At 38.5% G+C, this 22,853-nt stretch overlaps 1 long non-coding RNA gene across 8 annotated transcripts in view; it reads right to left on the bottom strand.

Annotated features, from left to right (window-relative positions):
- Positions 1-1,894: 1,894 nt before the first annotated feature.
- Positions 1,895-22,853, bottom strand: part of LOC121657366 — a 64,344-nt gene continuing 43,385 nt past the window's right edge. For 7 of the 8 annotated variants that reach the window (XR_006013589.1, XR_006013585.1, XR_006013591.1 and 4 more), the window contains 2 exons: positions 11,442-11,521; positions 1,895-2,377 (listed from right to left, as the gene is read on the bottom strand). This is a non-coding gene — a long non-coding RNA (uncharacterized LOC121657366). The remainder of the gene's footprint in view (positions 2,378-11,441; positions 11,522-22,853) is intronic. The other variant, XR_006013590.1, reaches the window with a different exon arrangement.

Raw genomic sequence — 22,853 nt, 5'->3', positions numbered from 1 at the left:
GAATTGTGACAAAAGAAAATTGTCCTCTAATTTTAGTTTACATAAAAATATAAAGGATTGTATTGCAATTTTCTGTGCACAAAGCTTTTGTCTTTTGACTGAATGCATGTTTTTCATCTCTGAATTTAGAAAATATATGTAATGTTGACTTGGGGCAGGATGTAATGAAGTGCTTGAATTGTACTGGAATCATTTTCCTTATCATCAGCTACAGAGTCAGTCAATTAATTGGCTACCAGCAGGTCCAATCATGCTAAATCCCTGTGTATTAATGGATTTGGAGTAAAGGGACAGGAACCACAGAAATTCAGAAAGAATGTCTTCTTTCCTACCTCCTCAGTGATTAGTGTGGATTTAGCACCTAGGAAAATATCTTGAGCTTTACACCAGTTTGTCTCAAAGGGTAGCATGGCACAAAATATGGGCAGCAAAAATTTCTTGGCTATTTTGAATGGAATATTATTTACAGAAGAATTATGCAGCTTATCAAAAGGTTTTTTTCTCTAGTTTTGCTCTCAAACAGAGCCAATACAGCAAAAGATGTAATAAGCAGCATCTTATTGGTGGTTCTGCCTACAGCTGTCTTCATGATGACAAACACCGCCTCATAAATCTGTGGATGATGGCACCGAATTGAGTACCAGTGGTGGCAGCAGCCATGGGATGGAACAAGCGGAAGCACAAAGCACAAGCCCTGGGAAATGGAACTATGCAGTATATGATAAATCCACTGCATATAAGAATTTAAAAGTATGCATGTAACTAAATATTTTTTTAAATCAAAACACTGTTGTTCAATATGATCCAGTATCAGAGCACGTCACAGATTCATTGACTTGGCCTCCACCCAGCACCTGAGGCAGCAATGCTTGAGCACTGTAACAGGTAATCATTGACTCGATTTCTCCTAAAAGGTATTTGCTCCAGCTGCAGTTCCTTACATTTCTATGGATGTGAGTTACTATCACCAGTACCTCAGTTTTGAGTCTAAATTTAAAAAAAACCAAAACAAACAAACAAAAAAAAAAAAAAAAAAAAAACAAAAAAGAAAAAAACAAACCAACTGACAACAACAACAACAAACACCACATCAACAAAAGCAAAATGTGTGTTTATTCTTTCCATGGCCAATGGAGAGGTGGCTTTCCCTCCTGTTTCTGCAATAGCTTGGTGATGGGAAGCCTACCCTATCTGAAATCTATCTTCTACGTCTCGTATTGAAAGCCCTCCTCCTTGAAAAAAAATGCCTTATCTACCATGCAAACCCTTATTTTGAATATTTTCTTCTCTTTTTATTGAAGTATGTCTATCACCAAGAATAAAATTCATTGAACTACAGACCAAGAGGCAAAGTATGACAAAGGAATTACAGACAGACAAAAGAAGCTTGCCCATTAGGATGCTGTCTGGAAAGGATCCTGTTTCTGAACCTCCCATAAGGAGAGTTTGTTCAGTTTACATGAAACAGTTTTGGAATTACCATAACGTAAGAAATTGGCTCCAAGCTTCTCATCACTGCATGCCAAGGAACTTGTGGGCAAAAAATGAAAGCAAAATAGTAGTCTCGTTAGGAAAATATAGCATAACGCAGTTACAACTACAAAACTCAGATGCATATTACTTCAGCTGAAACACTGGCATCAATTTTAGGATCAGCAAGTTCAGATTTAAGCACAAAATGTAAAACAAAAAACTGCTGCTTATGAGACACTTATAAACACAGATACAGAGATGTTCTCGGTCCACCAAAAATTACATTTATCTCCTTCCACTATACTTTTTCAGCTTATTTTGATTTGTTGATTAGATCTGCATGGATAGTTACAACAAAGAGATAAAAACAGCAAAAGGAAAGGGGAAGAAGAGGAAAGGAAATGAGCAGCACACTGATAAATGTATTTTTGTGGAGGACAATAAACCTTTATTTGGAAGTCTTGGAGTAGGAAGAAATGCAATGAGTTACAGGCAAGGGAAATGGGAAAACTAGTTGCAAGAAAAATGGCAAAGGGTTTGTAAACTCTTCAAATGCATTCCCAAACTATTTCTGTCTAAGCTGCCTTTAACACCTCACCATGTTTTAGTTGTAGTATCTTCCCATAACCATCCCAAAAAAAACCTGCAGTATCCAGCCAGATTGCACCTTCCTGCAGCTCAAGCCTATAAGTAATTTTTCTACTATCTATGTTTAGGGAGGACAAATCTCTCTGCTCTTTGGCACCAGGACCTTCAGCAGGGGAATATTGTAATCATGTCTGTTGACAGTCTTCATTTCTAGAGGCTGAACAACCTCTGTTTGGGGTTCCTTTGTGGAGCATGTTTCCCTGACCTTGTTCTTGCTCCTCTGGACCTCTTCCGAAGGCCCTCAGTGATGTAGTGTCTGAAATGAGACAAAGAATGACAGCAAAACTTTATTAATCCTGAGTGGAAAGATGGTTTCATTAGAGGGATCATAGATATTTAAATCATTGGATCCCTCTCTGAAACTGAGGGATATTTTAGACTCACTCATTGCAGTTCATGTAAGCAAATTCAAAGACTGAATATAGAAAACATTTATATGCATGTATATGTTCTATCTGATGTGCAACATACAGCTGCTCTGTTTTATGTCTGAAGTAAGGGGAGAAAACATAACAGTTCTACTCCCAGCAAGCATAATGGCACAGTGGGATTTTTTCCCTGACAAATAGGAATTTACTAAAAGACTTTTTATCAGACTTTAAAACGTCTAGCTACACAAAAACTCAGAATGTTTGCATGAACTTTTCCAAATCTGAATAGAACTACTGGTCCGTAAAACCAGTTCAGCAGTTCAATGGAGACCAGTTTGGGACTGAAAGTAGATGTAAAACAGCAGAGTCCTCTATCACTGCTGCCTGATAACCTTGCAGTCTACTTTCTTTCGTTACCTATTTATAGATATTTAAATATTATTTAGATGAGCTGTACAGTCTTTCCTATGGATTTCAGAAGAGTTTTTATGACTTCTACCTCCTTGGAGAGTTGTTGCTCCATGATTTCTCCTCACATGTTGTGACTCACTCTACTTCCATAAAGTTATTCTTTTGTTTCAGAGACACAAATTTTCTGGTTTGCCAATTTCTGTGAAAAGCAAAATATGAAAACCTTTCCTAAGATGATTGCCTATTCTTTTTGTGTGTGCAGAGGTGGGGCGGCTAGGAGGGAAGGCTGGGGAGGGCTGGGAAGTGCCACGTAACAGTTGTTACTTCACATAACAAGCTGCTTGGGTTGTAGTATAGTAACATTGTCACTGTCACACATCAGAGAACGGAAATTTAAAATTAAAGCACAAAAAGTAATGTTGACCCAAACTACCCTGAAATAAAACTTTCTTGCACTGAGCACAATTCAAGCAGTACAGTTGTCTCTGCTTAACTCACTTTAGAAGGTACTGAGTCCAGTTAAAATACTTTCACCTGAATTCAAATTACAGTTCTCACTGCCGGAGAACTTTGAAGTGTGTATCCATCCCACACCAGGACAGCACTCAGTTCTAAGTATATGCTTGAGTCTGAGTTTGTGCTGCTTTGTCAAAGGGGTGATTAATTCATGCATGTGTTTAAACTGAGGCTCAGTCCCTGCCTGGTGCTTCACAGAATAGCAATGTAAAAATTTAGAGGCTAAAACAAAGCCCATGGAGTTTTAATAGAAAATTTTCTCTTGACGTCTCTGCATTCAGAATCCTTTATGCACTAAAATATTAGCCTCAAAAGGTGGAAAGATAGTGATAACTGATAAACACTTTTGCCAAATATAGTTTTCTTATTTACAATATAGATATGCTATTGTTTCAGCTACTATACAATCTGTTGTTTTCCATTGTGATAGCATTAAGTGTTAAAAACAGTAATAGTTAAAGGAAGCACTCTTGTTTTCCATAACAAAAGTCATAGAAAGTTCCCAAGGGCAGATATAGTCAATGAGGTCTTTTAGGGACGGATGTTAGAAAATAGTGAGTTCTGTGGCTTTTCTTGAAGTTGAACTCACAGTATGGCAATATATTATATTCTTTTAACATCCTCTGAGATTCAGAAGAAGTTTTCTAAGTATTGAATTGAAAATTGTTTCCCAGAGACTGGGAAACAAAATAGAATACTTATTTTCACTATCAAATGAGGATTTTTGTCTATTCATTGTGTGTATATCTGACTATGTAAGGATGTATCTGAACATGAGCCATAAAACTCTAGGCTTTTTAGGAAAACGTTTTTGTGAGCCAAAGAAATTTGATATCCTGAGGGATTATTATCTCCTTTTCCTTTTTTTTTTTTTTTTTTTTTTGCCTTATTCTTAGCAGACATGAAAAAGAAAATGTATATGATACTTAATAGCCAGAAAGAGAGAAAAATGTTTAAAATGTTCTTGTGAATCAGTTTGCTGCTTATCTCCAGGGCAGATAGGTTCTTCCACACTCACAGACTAATCATTCCTGCAGTTTCCAGCCCTCAGCTGGATGTCAGTCTCTCTTAATGGCTGAGATATCAGTGTACAATCCTTGTTGATCCTTGTCTTCCTTCACCATTAACCCATTCAGTTTCATGAAGTGGTGGCTGCTTTGAAATGTGTACCACGGATGTTCAGGGACATGGGAGAGCTCAGCAAACTCAATGCACTAGACAGCCTATTCTAACCAGAAAGTTGAAACTGAATCTCGTTGCTGAATTGAAATGTCTGTAAATTGCTGTGTAAAAACATATAAATAAATAGACATGTAAATAACTGATTTGCTCAGGCTCTCCAGTAAATCATTAGCTTGCCTCAATTTATTTGCACCATGCTTTTCAGACTTCTCTTGATGGACCTCATCACAGACAGGAATAAAAAGCAATTGTTGGCAGAAGAGAAAATAAAAAATCTTCTTTGAGCCATTCAAAACACAGAAGCTTGAAAATTTATATCTGCAAGGTATGGCTGGTACTTGTGCAGTGCTTAATCCAGTCAAAATAAGAGGATCTCCTGAAAGTTTATTACCACTTAATATTCTTTAAGAGCATGAGTTTATTACATTAAGAGGCGGAAGAGGTGGAGATTAAATGAGGTGTATGGTCTCCTGAGTCTCTGAAGTCAAAGGGAAATGCCCTCATCCCATCAACCACTACCAGCAAAATACACCCACACAGAAAAAGAGGCTTTTTATTCTAGAGGTAAATGTAGATGAAGTTTAGTCTTCATTGTTCAAAATGTGTGGGATTTTATATCTAGAAGCTAGACAAGCTCAATACCTGACTGAAATAACCTCGGAGAAGGTTACATATTGAGGGCTGAATTCAGGATGCTCTGTGAAAGTACATCTGTTTTATATGAGACACACAATCTGTCTCATTCCAACCTGCATTTCTGGGTCACTTGAGACATTTAAACTGCACTTATAATTAACAGCTATTTTTAAACAACGAAAAAATAGAGCACTGGTAAGGTACAAAAGCATTAAAATTGCCCCAGTTTTGCTTTTCAATAGGACACACCACTGCAATATGCTTCAAGATCAAAGAGAGCTCAGAAAAAAGAGACAGGCTGATCAGTGGGGATAAATTGTTCCCATTATGATGGCATAAGAATAGGGTTCTTTCAATTGAAACAATTTAATAACCACATTCATTACATTCGTGTCCACTTGGTTTTATCTGAACAGTTTTTGCATAACTGGGGAGCAAGTTCAATTGAGCTTATTCTCTAGAAATTAAGATGTGCAGGATTTGACATTCAGAAATTAGGCACTAATAGTCAGCAAAGCAGTTGTCTTGAGATTCCCCCTGGATATAGCTGGATCTGCCTACCACTAATTATGTCAAATGCAAATGTATTCTCTAAAAGACACACCAAAAAATTTAATTAGCTCCTTTCCAGACAGCTAAGGTTATACTAGAGCAATGACAGCTATCAGAGCACAATCTTTTCCGTATTTATAGCATCACTTTCATAAAAACAGAAGATGAGGAAGTGCAACACTGCTGTTTGTAAACTATTTTTTCCACCATCAACAGCAGAAGCAGTTTGAAGGATCAGTCTTTTACAGTCCTAAGCAAAGCAACTGAGCATGATCTCCACAGTGACATTTTCAGCTACATTTTTGTAAGAAAGAAAAGAGTCATTGATAGATTTCCCTCTTCCTCTAGTATACTGACTTAGCAGCAGACACCTATGTTTCAGCAAGGAGGAGAATTCCCCACCAGACGCCTTGGTGGTGGAAGATTGAATTTGCCAGTTCTCAGCTGCATGGTATTGTGCGAAGCGTGGGGTGAAGTGCCATGGGGCTTGAAATATGGTGTGGGTGTTAAGAACAAATCTGCACAAATGCTCCTGAGAAGAACCAAATCCAGAGACTGCAGACCATGTATAAAGCCCACCATATCCACTTCTGCCTGCTACTCTTGCTGGTAAAAGGAATATAGGCAGGAGCATTTAAAAGACATTTCCCAGCGCACATGGGATGCTTCCTTGTTTTCTTGTCACTGCAAAACCAGCAAAGAGTAAAGGACTGTTGAAGCTCCACTGGGTGGCAACTGCATAATAGCAGCATTTCCTCCCTCTCCCTCTGCCCCCTTCTTCTTTATCAGAAGTGTAAAAACTGAGAAGTTATCCTTGCCTCAGTGAAAGATTTTGGATGGATGACTTTCTAGAAGCAACAATTCTTCTCTTTCTTGGCTATTCCCCCAAAATGGGATTTGCAATATAAAGCCATACATGGATCTAATATTGAGAAAAGGGTATAGACTTGTACAAATCACTGGAAAGATAAATATGCCATATAGATCAATAAATAAAACCTAGTTCCAAAAAAATCAAGCTCTAGCATTCCAGGCCAATTAAGATGTTATTTACTGCTTACATGATTGCTAGTTTGATGTTCTACTTATTCATTTTTACACTATAGGCATTTGTTTTGTTGAAAGATATATAACAGATTTGTAAATAGAAAATGATATAAATAGATTTTATGTCTCATAAAACTGTTAATCCATGCTCCATATTAAATATATGCTGTACTATTTTTTTGTACTTAGACACAGCTCTAGTATAATTAAAATAAAGTATGCTGGCTTTATTTTTTCAGTAAGTCATTTCCTAGCATAGAGCTCAAATAACAGTGCAACTGCAGCATGAAATGTGGTTATAATAGCCTGAACCACATTTCCTGAAACTAAAACATGGGAGATAATAGTGTGAAGGTACAAATTAAATGCAAATAAAACAGATTTCCCATTGTTGCTAATCCCTGGATTAGATTTCAGTGAGAAAATTAGCTGTAATATTTAACTTCTTTGTATAGTAATCATTGACATATTATCAGTTCCATTTTCAGAGTTTGTATAGGAATAATTGCACAGGACTTTGAGAAAACCACATATTCACCTTTTACACCCTGAGTGTACCTATTCTGTGGTAAACAATATCTAACAATATCTAACATCTAACACAGAGACAATTAGAAAGCCAGTTGGGATTTTAAAAAAAAGAATACTTTGGTAATGGATACACATTTGGTTGCTACCCCTTGACTTTCCAGACGTATACTATCTTCTACACTGTTTTAAGCTGTACAATAGATACACAGGTGCAACTGCCATTTTAAAATTAATTTATCATTTTAATAAGCTTAATAAGAGCATATTTATAAAAATTTAGCAAAACTTAATATGTTAACCAAGTTCATAAATTAGTATAAATCCAGAATATATTTATTTAAGAGACCACATGAAGCATCATTTTAATAAAATAAATGTAAAGTAAGTTAGGTAAATGGAGGTACTTTATACGTGGGCAGCAGTACAATATTTGAGGAAAACATCAAGATGTTTAAGAAAGTTAGTCCTATTTCTTTGAGACGTCATTTAGAACAACTTGCATTAATAAGTACTTATAGCATCACAGAACCATGTGATGTGATAAATTTGTAGCATATTTTGCAGCTGTGAGTAGTTCAATGTACAGCTGGAATATACACCCGAGACAACTGGGCAAATCACTTTTAAGAGAACCCTGTGTCACAGATCTATGTACTAACATTTGAAAGGGTAATTTTTTCCCTATGGCCTTTCAAATGGAACTACACAACAAAAAAAAAATTACTACAAGTTGAACTTTTCTTACTTACACTTGTTTTGACAAAATAAATCACTATTTGATTTTGTCTAGTTCTTGGGGTTATCCTGACTTTTTTGTGTTGTGGTTACCTCTATGAAGTACCTATCTATGAAATATTGAAATCTGAATTTGACGTGTTGCTCAAGCTCTAACACATAGACTCAGTTCCCATGCTAGTAGCCTACAGGTGAATCTTGCAAATACATGTTTCACCCTCAGCTGAACTAGTGTCAAAGCACATGAAATTCAGCAAGGACATTTTAGAGTGAAAGAAACACACTTAAAAGCAATTTGGGGAAAATCTTTCTGCTCTCCTTTTCTCTCCTCTTTCTTGGACCACTAAAGACCATAGAGCATTAGGAGGCTACCAAATTATCCAGCTTCACATTTCCACTGACAAAGAAGGAATTTGGTCCAAAACCACTGAAGTCAACATGTGCTGGCCTCAGTGTGATCAGAGCACTTGAGACAACTGCCTCAGTTCATCTGATCATTTAGTGTGAACTTTTGTAAGTGAGAACAGGCAGTGAGTGGTAGATCCCCTTGCACTTCCTGTTGGCACTGCTCACATCATAGTGTCTTCAGGAGCACAGGAATAGACATCTTTCCAGATTTAGGTTAGGTCCCAGAGGACAGAACTTGTCAATGAGCAATGAGACAATGTGACTGATTATAGGCTTTGACTGACTACAAGATATGAGCAATGTTAAGTAAGTGTCCACACTGTCTTCTGTTTAAGAAGATTTTTACTTCTAAGATATTGTGGATTTCACAATGCAAAAGTATCTGGTTTAGTTTTGCAATTCATCTGTAGAGAAGAGCTAACGCTATCATCTGAGGTAGGTAAGTGACATACAGAATGATAAATAAAAACTGCTCCTGAAACATCAAGCACTAGCTTTCCAGGACATTAATTTGTTGCTGAAGTGATTGCTAGCTAGGGCTTCTGTCTGACTTGCAAACCTGCTGCAAACCTTCCCAAGAAAATCACCATATCAATGATGCCATTGTAATTCATATGAAGAAAATTCCCCACAGAGAGATGAAAGCATGTGCATCCTGCACTCAGTGAAAGCAGAAATACTAGCTTAGTTGAAGAAAATGTCCATGTCCAAACAAACAGGGTGTTCTGCTCCCTGAGGAAATGTATTTCAGCAGTTCCAATGCCAGCTAAGATGACAAAGGCTTTGGTCTAGCCCAGAGATGTGTAGCTCAGTCTCCCTGTCAGTTTGCTGTCAAAAGCTTCTCACACACCAGTACCACTTTGATGACAGAAATCTATTAAAGCACCAGTTGTGAGCCTCAGTTTTGCTCCTCCACCCAATTCAGTTTCTGACAGTTCTTGCAGGGCTGACCCCACTCCAGGACTGCCCCATGGATGTCCAATCCGCTTCCAAATCACCCAAAAGTTGATGGCAGAGGAGGGTTTGTCCTAGGCATCATTGCGTCTCAGAGAAGTTTCCGTAACATTTCTTTCAATGGGTGTGTCTGCACATTTTGTGTCAACTAAGGTGTCGATCTTTTCCCAAGTTCCAGCATACCCAGTCAGCTTCCAGGCTCTCAAGGTAGACTCCAAAGCTGCTTCTTCTTCTTTCTTCTACTTACTCACCTCTACCTTCTGTAATGTAGAATCCACTGTGCTTTGTTATTGGTATTTTTATCGAGTGGTCTTAACATCTTCCAACAGCCTGTTGTGTTAGGTTGTGCTCATGAACTTTTTTTTATTAAGTGGTAATCACACATTATTTCTGCCATCTGTGGTTGGTGCAGTTGGTTATAGCATTATGGGGGGTTATCTAGTCTTTTATACCAGCCTTTTAAAAGTAACCAGATCACCATGCCTATGAAGTAGCAAGTTTTTTAGTTAATTCAAACTTAATCTTTGCACTTTACAGCAACTGATAGCTTGAGAGTGAAACTAGTTTTTTTGTTGAGTTGTGCTTGACTTGGCTGAAAGAGGAAGAGAAGGTGAAGGGACCATGGAGAAAACCAGTGAACCAGCAGTTATTCAGAAACAAATGGGAAAATACCTGGCAATTGACACTGATATTAATAAGCCAGTGGGATGGGAAAGAACCTGTCACATGCATCATTTGAATATACCTGACCATTGTGAGGTACAGTGCAAAGAGTTTCTTGCTCTGCTGTTAGGTTGACAATCTCTTCTATTCCCTTAGAAAATCAGCAGCAATTAGCTAATGAGTTCAAACTTATTTGGACAGGCACATAGGCTTTCCATGACTGAAAAAGTTTTGTTTCTTGGAAGCCAGGGTAAAGAAAAGCAACAAAGATTAATCTTACTGTAATGTGTTCATTTTTATAAGCATCTGTAGGAGTAATAGAGGCAGGCTGCATGTCCAGCTCTTACAGAAATGATTATATCAACCAGACTCAAATTCAGAGGCAGGAGAGCCTATGTTAAAAGTCTGTGAATGGAATTTTGGGCTCATGGCAAATAACTTTGTCATCATGTCCCAAAAGGCCAAGAAAATCCAGCCTAAGTCACCTGACATTATACAAAAGACTAGCTAAAAGAAAACTTTTGATTTTTTTTAATGCGATTTTCCCACTTTTTCTTTATCATGTTTTACTTCCTCCTATCAAAGGTCACAAGTATTTAGAACAAAGCTTGTTGATGTAATTAGTCATGGTACCACACTGATGTGGACTTGCATCTCATTATCCTGATACATAGCTCTGCCTAATGTGAGGGAATTTGGCGTTTAGATTGTCACCAGCTTAGGGACGGAGATTGTGCATATAAATGTCTTCACTACACAGTATCAGCTTTGATGTTGCATGTGTTCAGATTTTGGGTTATTTCTCTATGGTATTTAATGGTTTTAAATTATAATCTGAAGACTTGTCTACCTAAACCTAAATTATGGTGTCTCAATTATTTCACTTGCCATTAATATTATTTTTTTAGTTCAGTCATGATGTTGCAAAACATTCACAAGCCTTCACTGATGGTGTAAAGGCTTAACAAGGACAACAACCTCCCTAGAGAGGTAGAGCACACCTTATGCAGCTTTCTACTGACCATGTTCCCTGACTGACCATATCTCTTTTTAGGGGAAGTGTTTTTCTGGGAATAGGACAGAAAACAGCTAGCCCAGCAATGCAGAGGAATATGGACCAAAAGATTGGCTGCACATATAGGTACAGGATTAAAATAATAATATTCTCTCATATTTTAGAGCTTTGAGATGTCCAAACTTCAGTAGACTTCAGTGTGGACTGAAGGATAGCCAAGCTAGTTTTAAGTAAAATAATTAATGAATGAGATGCTTCCCACCCACAGCTCATTTGTAGGGACTTTACCCCATACAGACCTGCAGGAAGGAATAGTCAGAGCTCGTCTGCACCTTAGACCCTTTCAAGCCTGTGTATCTCCAAGACCTATTGCAGTCTCCTGTAAATTAAGTATGCATGTTACTTGCAAGGGAAAAACAAGTCATTTTAGAAAACAGGAAAATTAAACAACTGCTGAGAAAAAGTTGAAACTGTATGAACAAATGAAAAATCAGTGGAGCAAGCATCAGGTCATTGGTCACACAAAAAATCAATTATGGACTTTCCATTTGTCACAAATAAATCTGTCATACCTAAAACTCACCCTGTTTTTTCTTTTTCTGTTTTACATAGATGTTTCCCCAAAAAGGAAAGACCTTCACTCCAGAACAAAAAATCTCTGTGCATGGTCAAAAAATGTTTGCTTCCATTTTGGTCAACATTATGTATAAATAATCAGGGGACAAAGAAATACTGCTGCCATAACAGTTAAACTCATGGAAAATACATGACTGTAATTAACTGTGCTAAAATACATGACTGCAGTCAAGCTGCCTGCTATCCTACCTTCCACTTCAGTGTTTGCCCCTTTTGCATCTCCTCAGCACAGAGCCGAAGATGTCTGAACCATTCTTTTTTCGTTTCAGACCTCCTGCTCCTGCCCTTGATTGTAGATGCAGCTCTGAATTTCCTATCAAAACTCTCTTCAGGCCAAGAAGCAGAAAAAAGTGGGCATTGTAAAGAGAAGTCATATCCTATAAATATGGGAGGAGTGTGTAGATTATCCTAATGACCTGTTTCTACCTCTCTCCAGCAGACCTCTAGTGCTCCTGCTGCAGCATGTACTAGTTGACCATGCAGAAAGCTAAAGACTAAGAGTGGATGTATACAGTTGTAAAGCATCACTAGAATTAAGTTCAGCTCACTCCTTTGTTCCTTCAGTTCCTTCGTCTCTGTGATCAGTCTTGTACAAAATTCACTTACAGTCTGTTCCTCCTTGGTTTTCTCTCCAGACCTGGATACACTTTTTTTTTGTACAGTGGGTGCTTTCAAGTTTCACCATCCAAAATTTTTAGCATCTGGAAATCTGATGGCCTTCATCTTTCCCTTTCAGTAGCACAACCACTCATACATTATTAAAGTATAGTTAAGTTTTCCACTGATTCTAACTTAAATTTCAGCATATTTTCAAAACCCTCTTCTTTTTCTCCTGCTTTATGTGCTTTGCCTTGCCAAGGCATTAAGCAGAGTGCTAAGGAGTATGACACCATTCCGATAAAGATTTCAGTCATAAAAAAGCCCACTGCTTTAGCCAGCTCTGCCAGTGACTGCTTAAAATTTGGAATGTACAGACAGTGCCCAAACGCTTGACATCTTGCAAAACTGAGCTGTAGCTTAGCTGCTAAGAAAGTGTCCACTATCTCACTTAGTAAAGTTGATCAGTCATAGTTTTCCAGTATGGAAGCCATCCTACATTCATTTCTGTCTTGGTAGATTCTGAATGACCAGCTTCTTTGGCACTGCTGCTGTAGTACTGCCTACTGTGATTGTGGAAAGCTCATACCTTCAGGAAAGGTTATACCTTTGCTCTGAGTTGGCACCAAGACCACAAATTAGTGTCTAGGTGCCTTGTGCATGAAAGTTACTGAGCATCTATCAAAAAATCTCAAGGAATGATAATGCTAGTCTCTCTGTCTTAGAATGAGTGTTAAAACCTCTGAAGAACTAAGTCAAATTATTTTTTGGCTGACGCATAATGAGTCCACCTTCTGGCCCTGCACAGGACCATCCCCAAGTGTCACACCAAGTGCTCAAGAGGGTTGTCCTGGAACTTTGTGAGGCTGCTTGAACTCTGTCAGGCTTGGTGCTGTGACCACTTCCCTGGGTAGCCTGTTCCAGTGCCCAACCACCTTCTGGGTGAAGAACCTTTTCCCTGTTATCCAACTTAAACCTCCTCTGACACAACTTCAGGCCATTCCCTCAGGTCCAGCCCCAGGTCATAATAGAGAAGAGATCAGTGCCTGCCCCTCCTCTTCCCCTCACGAGGAAGTTCCAGAGTGCGATGGGGTCTCCCTTCAGTCTCCTCTTCTGCAGGCTGAATAGATACAATGACATCAGCTGCTCCACATACAGCTTCCCCTCAAGACCCCTCACCATTTTTGTTGTCCTACTGAACAAATAACACCAGGTACAACATTGCATATATGTTGCCACTATCTGTGTGCATATTGTATACATACACCTGGTAATGTGCCTACTGTATCTGTAATTGTACTGTAAATACTTTTCCTCTTACCAGTGCTCATTTTAGGCTGAAACACTGACTAATTTACATCACAAACATGGGGTTTGCTCCATTAGGTGGTTTAAGATGCTGAGATTGACTCACATAAATGCTGCAATGTTTCTACCATTATGGACTCCCGGTATTAGCAGTTTTGGATCATTAGTTGCCACAGTTAAAAGATAGATATCTATTAATTAAGTTAAAAATCATAAATTTCTCCTTTTCAGAGCAGCTCAGAACAAATTTCAGTTTTATGAGCTCTTATGAACAATTTAAGAATTATTTTCAATATAGAGTTTTATAGGTGCTATTTTATAAGAAAGTTGTTAAGTATAAGAAAAACGTGCTACAAGAGAAATGCAAATCTGCATAAGCCTCATTGTGATTTAACCCTTTTAGAGCTGAGAATAACATAAAGGGCTTGACTCTTTTTTTGCTGTGCAAATGTATATAGATTGCACACAGACTGAACCCCTCACTTATACTACAGCCTTGACAAAAATGCATTCAGTTAATCCTCACAGTGTAGAATAATCACCTCAAAAAAGTAATTCACTTCTTTAAAAACTAAAAGAAAAATAAATATAGTGCAGTAAAATTGTTGAGTAGAGGAATCTATCTGGACATTTCACAAAACATTTCATTATGCTGATAATTCCCAGAAGTGCTCTCAAGAGTGCTTTAAGCTGAGGATTACTGCACTGGATCTGATGGACTTTTTTTGTAGCCCCTTTAAAAGGCAGTGAACCGTTTTTCTATTTTATTTAAATAATGCCCCTTAAAATGGATTTTTAGAGGTATAATAACTCCTTAAGAGTCAGTTATGCTAAACAGTTTCTCTTGATAGAAATGTTGTAAAACTCGTTAACTGCACAATTTCAGATGCCGGCTTGGTGAACACTAACTGACATGTGAATGGCCAGAGTTTGTAAAATAAATTGAAATAGTTGTTGTATCACATAGCTAGCAATGCACAAGCTGTAAGCCACAAGGGGCTCAAACCTGACAGAAAATTACTTCAAGATGAATGAAAAGTGCTTGTTTCTCTTTATTAGTTTTTAGAGAACAATGAATATGTTGAATTGTTTACAGAAGGGTTGATTAAATGTGGTCAGTAGGGCCATGTCCCTACTGCTAACTGTTAGCCTTCCCAGCACCCAGCCTCTTCCCTCCACCCCATGCATCTTCTTATAGACTATAATGGTCACACATCTGTGTGTGAAATGTGCTCATTTTGACATTCCTCTGCTGCTCTGAGCTGTTGAGGCCTTTGTTAGGTAAAACAGTGTTGTCAAGCCTAACAAGCAGCTCATGCAATTTGCTGGACACTGCCACAGAGAATAGACCTGCTATGAATTGCTTCAGCATCTAACAATGCTTGGTTCAATATCAAAATACATATGCATTTTTTTTCCTTTGTTCAGTCCTGAAACTTTCAATATTTTGAAGAAATACATATTTTGCATTCAAAAAAAATCTGAAATGTGTTTGACATCACAGCACACTGTTTATTTTTTTGTTGTATTATGATGGAAGGGGGAAAAGAGACTAGTTGTCCTTTTCTGAACGAAATTCACTTTCTATGTGGTACTCAGGGCACAAAGGGGAGATGCATCGTGCCACAACATATTCTAGCAGATTATCTGGTCTGCTTTCAAAGCAATTCAAATTAAGGCCACTTTAGGAGAAGTGGTATTTGCACAAGATGGCAACAGAAAACATCCCTTTGAGGCAGTGACTTTAAAAACAACTTAAAGATCAGGTTCATTTAACAGCAATCAAGACAGTAAAAACTACTGTGTATGTTACTATGGCTGTTGAACAAAATTGTCTTCTTTTTTTCCTCTTTCCACCCTATTCCATAGCCTTCATCCCTTCCCCCTCTTCCCCAGAAGAAAAATCAACCACTACTGTGCAAGGGTTTGAATGCTATTTGTGGCAATCTGTCACTTTGCATAGTGTTCCGCCCTGATGTGAAAGCAGGATTTTCTTTTTTTTCTATCTGTAGAACATGCTTTTGCAGGCCTATTATGCATATAAACAATGGCGTATGTAATTACCTTTCTGGGGTGGCAATTATTTCTCGGCATAAAAGCTGAAGTTAAGGCAATCCATCCTGCTGCCCCCCACCTCCAAATAAAGGATCTTCTAAATATCAAACAAACAAAAATAAAATATTTTTGGGATGAAATCAAGGCTGTTTATTTCAGCCTGGGAAGGGACAGATACTATCACTGCAGCCTCTAAATGTCAGCATGATCTTTTTTTTTTCCAGGCAGTAATTGCTTTACATTTTGTTTCAGATTGAGTCATTTCAACCTTTGCCTAGAAGCCAGTTTTTGCACCCCACCTCCTTATACTGAAAACTTTTGCACTTTTGCTAGGGCGGATTTCCTTGGCAATTCTGTGGGTAAGAAAATACCATACCTGTCATGTCAAAGCTGTTGGAGGGTGCGAAATGCTGACTTTCTTGTCTTGCTTCAAGCTATGGGAGGTTATGCAGGGTGGTGGGTTGAGACAGTGCGGGATGAAGGAGAGCTTTTCTTTCCTTTTCCCCATTTGTGTCTGTCTTTCTGTGTATGGTTACAGTCCTCAGTGTTACCTTCAGTTGGACACCTATGAGAGATCTGTTATAGTTTCACTGTATCTGACAATTTAACTTGCCTCAAGGTTTCCACTACTGCTATAAAACAAGGGCCTGATCCTACAAAGCAATGTGGTTAAGTTTGTGATGAAAGTTCAGGTCAGACTATGCTAAATCCCCTTAAACACATTGAGCAAGGATGCTCCCATTCCTAGTTCTCTGTTCAGAGACCCACTGATGCTTCTTGCTTCTTCCCATGGGAGCCATGCATGGGTAGTGCTGGCATATGCAGCAGTGCCCCATCAGCAGCTAGGAACTGTACCTCATGTAATTCAGGCTCATTAGAGCAGCCTCATCATTAAGCAAAATATCAGTGCAGATACTGCCTACCGTTTACAAAACCAGCCTAAGCTACCTTTTATACCTGGAGAAGGGGAGGATATGATGCTAATGCTACAATGAAAGTCACTCAGCGGCATGTGTCTCTTCATCATTTTTGATGCAAATCAAATTTACAAAATTCAAAATTGGTTTATCAGCAACAACATATGCTTATATTAAAAGCGTGTCTTGTCTCCTTTCTCAATTAAGTTTAAGGGAGGACTTTTCTGAGTCTTTAATATACACTTAATATACACTTAATTCTCAGAAATTAGGGCAAAACCAAAGTGGATTTCTGTAAATTTCTTTTGTGCCTGGCGACGTTGTTGTCATTGTGCCTAACAAGGTACTCCTAATGCAGACACTACTAAATGAAAGATGTTTTAATGATTAATCCTTCATTCTCTTCCACATCATATGCACTGGGAGGCTGGCTGGGTGAGTGCCCTTTCTGTGTTACGTACTTATACAAATTAAAGAATTAAGGGAGGAGTAGGGTCAAGAAAAAGCATACGCAAATCATAAACTCAAAACATGATTAGTGTCCACCTGCTTATCTCACATATACAGACCTTTTATCAGTCATGAAAGTGTTAAGTGGCACACACCCTAGTTTTCTATTTATCAGACAGAAAAGACTGCACAGAAAGAAGGAAGTAGATTAACAGGTTAAAATTTTCCTTTCTTTCCATTCTCTTCTCCAGTTCCTTTGCTGAAGGGACAGTGAGAAGCAAACATACATAGTCACATGCATTCTTCACCCCAGGGACCACACCAGCATATCAGTTGAACTGAATGATGTAGGCAGCTTTCCCAAATTTGTATCTGGTGGTGTTGTCAACAGGGGGAAATAGGAACTGGAAGTCATCATTTGGTTTTGTCAGCCTGGTAGTGAATATAAGAGAAAAGAAAATCTCCTGCAAAATGGAAATCACAAACAGCTTTGCTGGGGAATACGATCACAGCTTTAAAACTCTTTTTTTTTGCTTTCAATAGATGTGAACAGAAATAACAAGAGCCAAACCAGAGGAAATACTAATCATGTCACCAAGATCTGTGTCTAACTTTCTTCCTTGCAAGTTTGAGTAGGTGGTTTTGGAGTTGCCCCAAGTGCTGATTCCATCATTGCTTTGACTGTTAATAAGCTTTCTCCACAAGAAAACATTTTTCCTTGTCTTGAAGACAGTTCTGAGGGCCATGTTCACCTCTGCATCTGTGCAAATATTTTGATAATGTTTGAGCTAAGATGTGTTAATTGAAAGGAGAAAAGGGTATATTGTGAGATGATGGCATCACAGGTGGTGGTGGTATCATAAGCTGGTGTTACTTGCCAGCTATCTTCTTGTACAGCTTTCCTTTTCTATACCTCCTGTCCTAAGAGGATCTCAAAACACTTTGTTTACATAAATCAGGAGTTCTGGCATTATTCTGCAATGGAAAATTATTACTACAGTTGTTTCAAAGGTGAATACACTGAAATACAGAAAAATAAATGTCATTATCAAGAATAACAAAACATTGTTACTAAAGCTGAAAATAGAACAACAGATCCAGATTGCAGCTAAGCAGATCTCCTCTTTTTCTGTTTCACACTGTTATGGGTGAGGAGTAATACCCAAAAGTTATCAAATTATACTGTTCTTATGCATTTACTCAGACCTATTGTACAGGATCAAAAAACAGCTGTGAAGCTATCCTTCTCTACAAAAAGATGTAAGAGATACAAATTTTGTTCTATCTTTTCTAACTAAAACCTTTGGTGAGAAAGGGAAACTACAAGCTCGAAAGAGGAGAGCTTCTGGGTCTGAAACCTTTTTAATAGAAAAATAGTCTGTTTGGGAGCTTTGTATGCAACATGTAGCATTGTTCATTTTCCTGTGTGAGGACATGATGACTTCATCTCCCCTTATCTACCCCCTAAAACTGGGAGTGGGCCCACATTTCTCTAAATTGTTATGCTCTTTTCCAAGCTACCTTAATTTTATGAACTTTCGTCTGGTTAATAGAGCAACTATTGTTTCTCACCTGTTTTCACAGGTTCAACCTCCAGAAAACACCGCAGATGACAGTAACACTACCTTTCCATAAGACACCAAGACTTCTACTACCAAGCCCCTAATAAGCACAGACAATTCGCCAGTTTTATTGCAGCTCACAGTATGTCCAATTCAGCAATCACTGAATTCAATCTTACCTGTTCAGATTATGGGCTTTGACGAACCACATATATGTGTAATTAAGGGGAGGACATGTTATAGTCCCTACAGGGTGTTGCAGCTTTCCTCACTCTTTATTGCTGATGGGGTAAAGTAGCACAAGCAGAGAGAGAAGATGAAAGGAAGGTTAGTTAAACACTGAGCTACTTTGTGCTTAAAAAGAGTGTTAGTATTGCACCAACAGTTCAAAGGTTCAGTGTAAATACTGTTCATTTGGTGTTTCAGTTGTAAGACTAGTTAGTGAAAAGATACCAAACCTGCGTGTAAGACAAACTCAAATTTTACAGAGCAAAGTTACAAACATAAAAAGTGACCTCTGTTCCCCAGTACAGTGATACTTAAAAATGTAAACCTTTGACCCTTGTAAACAGTATTTCTGGTTTCCTTTGCCTGTGACCTGCAGGTGGTTTATATCCTACCATGGCTCTTTTATTCCAATTTTCTAATCTGCAATTATTTACACAGTAATTCAAATCCAGTTTCAATATTGACTACTAGGTTGAATTCACAGTAGTTGACTGCTATGTCACATTCCAGCTCTCTGTCATTTTCTGATTCCATTAAGAATAAAATATTAAGACTTAAGAAAAAAAGGGGAAAAAATATCTAGAGAGTGATCATAATGAGTCAATTATGCTTATGTTGCATGGTCTTCTAAGTTCACATTAAACTTGTATTGCTCATAGTACTTAAAAATGAACGTTTCTATTAAAAATTAAAGCAAGTGAAGAGTGTCTATAGTACATAAGATAATTCTTTTTTCTTTCAGTCTGGCAGCAGATCACAACTTTTCCCATTGCTTTGTCCATCTGCGCAGATCATGTGTCCCTCCTTGAATGATTTCACCTGTATTGCTAAGTCAATGCTAAATAGCCTTCTCTGGGACCAGCCTTCACCTGTTTTTGCAGGAAGCTTTGGGCTGAATCCCAAAGGTTACTTAGCCCCAGTATCAAGCCAGCTGCAAAGACGGAGCTGGGAGCAACTGCTTTGGTGATGACCTGTGATGGTTCTTTCCTTTGGTTCTTTCAAGTGCAAGGCCAGCCCCAGCCAAGTCAATCTCAGAACAAAATACATAATGATATGAGCATATGGGTACAGTTGGGGTGACATAAGTGATGAATTTTTCCTCTAGGGTTCAGCATCACTGCCAATTTGGCCTTAACAGGACAGTGAAATATCTCCAGTCAATTCCCTGCATTGTAATCTCCTAGACACAGAGATATCTTGATGTGTTGATCCTGTTTGTACAGCACTGAGCACAGGGGGATGCTGTCCTCTAGCTGCTGCACAGTGTCCCACTTCAAATATTTAAAGCAGTCCATGAACACCCAATACTGAGCTTGCCACTATTGCAGAAAGCAACTGCTGACAATGGCCCACCAGTCCATAATTAAAATCCTGTTCCACCGATAGCTTTAATTTCTGCTTTGGGAAGTGGGCAGCTAAAAGCTCCACTGCATCACTATTTTATCTCCCTGCACCGTTTTGTAGCTTTCTTTTGTAACACAGATACCTATGACCATCAAAAAGCCTTAGCTGGTAGGTATATTTGTATCTTCTGCTCTTGAAATCATTTTCTGCACTGTCCCAGAAGTACCTTAAAAGACAACATTCTTTTGCCTCTACTTTACACCCCTCTTATTGAGTGCTCTCCAGTGTGGAGTGAACAATTTCTCTATTTTCTTCTGATCACTTCCATTTTGATTAATTGTGGGATTAAAAATGAAAGCTGTTTGGGCTGATGATGATCAGTGTATGGTAAGTATCTCATATTCCTTCAGCAACATTGACAAAGGTGAGAATGATATGTCATGGTCTTATGTGCAGCTGCTTGACAGGTGGCTAGGAAAAAGACCCTAATATTCTGAGATCACTTGTAAGGAGATATAATTGATTCTGTCAGGTCTGAAAGAAATGCTCTGATTTCCTCTCTACCTAGGTATTTATTAGGGATTTCCCAAGTTATTCATGTGTAACTAATCTCATCTGAAAACTGGATTCACTGTTCTGCATCTGGAATTACATTGATAAGGTGAAATTACATTGATAATTCAGATCAAACTGATCTGAATTGTTTCACATTGAATGGTCTGGCTGATATTATTAGGACTGGTCTACTTTCCCAAATTTTTAGACTACCATTCTGCTACCTGTGAGCTAAATGCCGCTCTCACTTTTGGAAGTTCTTGTGTGAAAGGCTGAATAACATTGACACTTTTCAAAGGCATTCTGTATTAAAATCTGTGTTCCCAGAAAGCAGTACCTTCCTTCTCATGAGAAAGCTCAGGCCTTCGTGGCATCTCATCATGCCAGACCTTAAGAAAAATACACCAGTATTATAAGAACACTGCAAACACTTCAGTCCCGAGGTTTTAAAGATGGTATAACCTACTGATCTGAAGTAATCGGTGTAGTACCAGCCATATAAAGATACAAGATAATTTTTTTACTTATTTGAGTAGACAATCTTATGAGGTGTACTGAATGCTAAGGTTTATTATGTAAACAACCAGCAAATTTTTGCATCAAAATAATGAAGAAAGCAATTACAACAATTACTAACTGAGTTGTCTCTCAGAAAAGTTCTCATATCTCACCTATCCTTTTTTATCTTCCTGAAAATGTACTCAGTGTCTTCTCTGTCCCTGGATGCCACTCTTAGTTTACAAAAGCAGGTTTGGGGTCTCCTTCAAGTACTGAATCTTTATCTAATATTACCAGGAGATCAGGCTAGACCACTGAGAGTCTGTTCTGCCACTCCCCACAAGGCTTCAAGCCTTTCTGCCCTCTTGATCCATTCCTCATCAGGAGGCTCAGGATCCTGCTGACACCAGAAGCTATGAAGACACGTCCTGTGGCAGTGATGGCAAGGCAGAAATGAGGACTTTCAGAGGCCAAAACAAAATTAATTTTATAAAAGAAAATAACCATTCATAATTGGTCCTCTGTCACTTTTAGTGGTAATAGTAATACTGGAACTTTAAATAACAGCTTTCAGTGGCTTCACACTGAATCTTTCAATTACCCTTTGTAATTCTCTTTCCAGAGCATGTGCACCATGACACTGATATCACTGTTCAAATAGAAAATTATGCCTGTATACACCATGCAGGGTTCCTGCCTTTCTCCAGTGCCAGAAGCTGGGCAGACATATGACAAAGTACTCCTCCCAGGTCTGAGAAAATCCTGGTAGCCCCATGACAAAAAATTTGCACATTCCTGGCAATGACACAGCATTCAGCCCACCCTGTGGGTGGGTTAGGTGATGCTCCTGCAGGTATGGCTTTAGGTTCAAGGGCAGGCAGCCCTGGGAGAGGCAAGGCAACCCTGTCAGTGATCATTATGTTGATTATTATTGCAGTGGCTGTTGATGTTGCCATTGCACAGAGGTGCTGGAGCAGCCAGAGACAGTCACATTCTGATGTAACTTAAGTCCATATTATGGACTTTGTCACTGTTGTTACTGCAAGCTCTGTTTTACTGTTTAACCTGACATTGTGGTATTTGTGCATACCTGGTGCCCAGTCCCTTTATCTGCAGTTCCAGTCCTGAACCTGGAGATAAACACAAAGCTGGCAAGAAAAATGCTCAGTTCCATGTGACCTAAAAACGCACTTTTAAACTCAAGAACAGCAGAAGGTCTCAAAAATGATTGCTATAAAACTGGTTTTGCGAGTAACCAGTTTTGAAAATTAATGGGATTTCTAGTAAGGAAGAGACGAATTTTGTACTGGTTGTGCCCTACATTGATGGGAGTTAGAAGTGGTTGAGCCTGCAGTTTACAATAAGTGGGTGATAACAAGGCAACACTTTTTCATTCCATTAACCCTGTCTGGATAACTGTAAATCTGCATACAGGATCTTAAACCCAACTGAGACTAGCCTTCTATCTATTCCTGCTTCTAGCCCAGATGAAAAGCATGAGGATGGAGGCCACATAAACTACTCTGTTTGTGCAGTTCAGAGCTATTTGAATAATCCAGGC

Source organism: Corvus kubaryi, unplaced genomic scaffold, assembly GCF_017639235.1.
Source record: "Corvus kubaryi isolate FWS band 111438036 unplaced genomic scaffold, C.kubaryi_AGA036_p1.0 split1-37296, whole genome shotgun sequence".
NCBI classification, from domain to species: Eukaryota; Metazoa; Chordata; class Aves; order Passeriformes; family Corvidae; genus Corvus; species Corvus kubaryi.
This window is presented reverse-complemented; position numbering and strand designations above follow the sequence as displayed.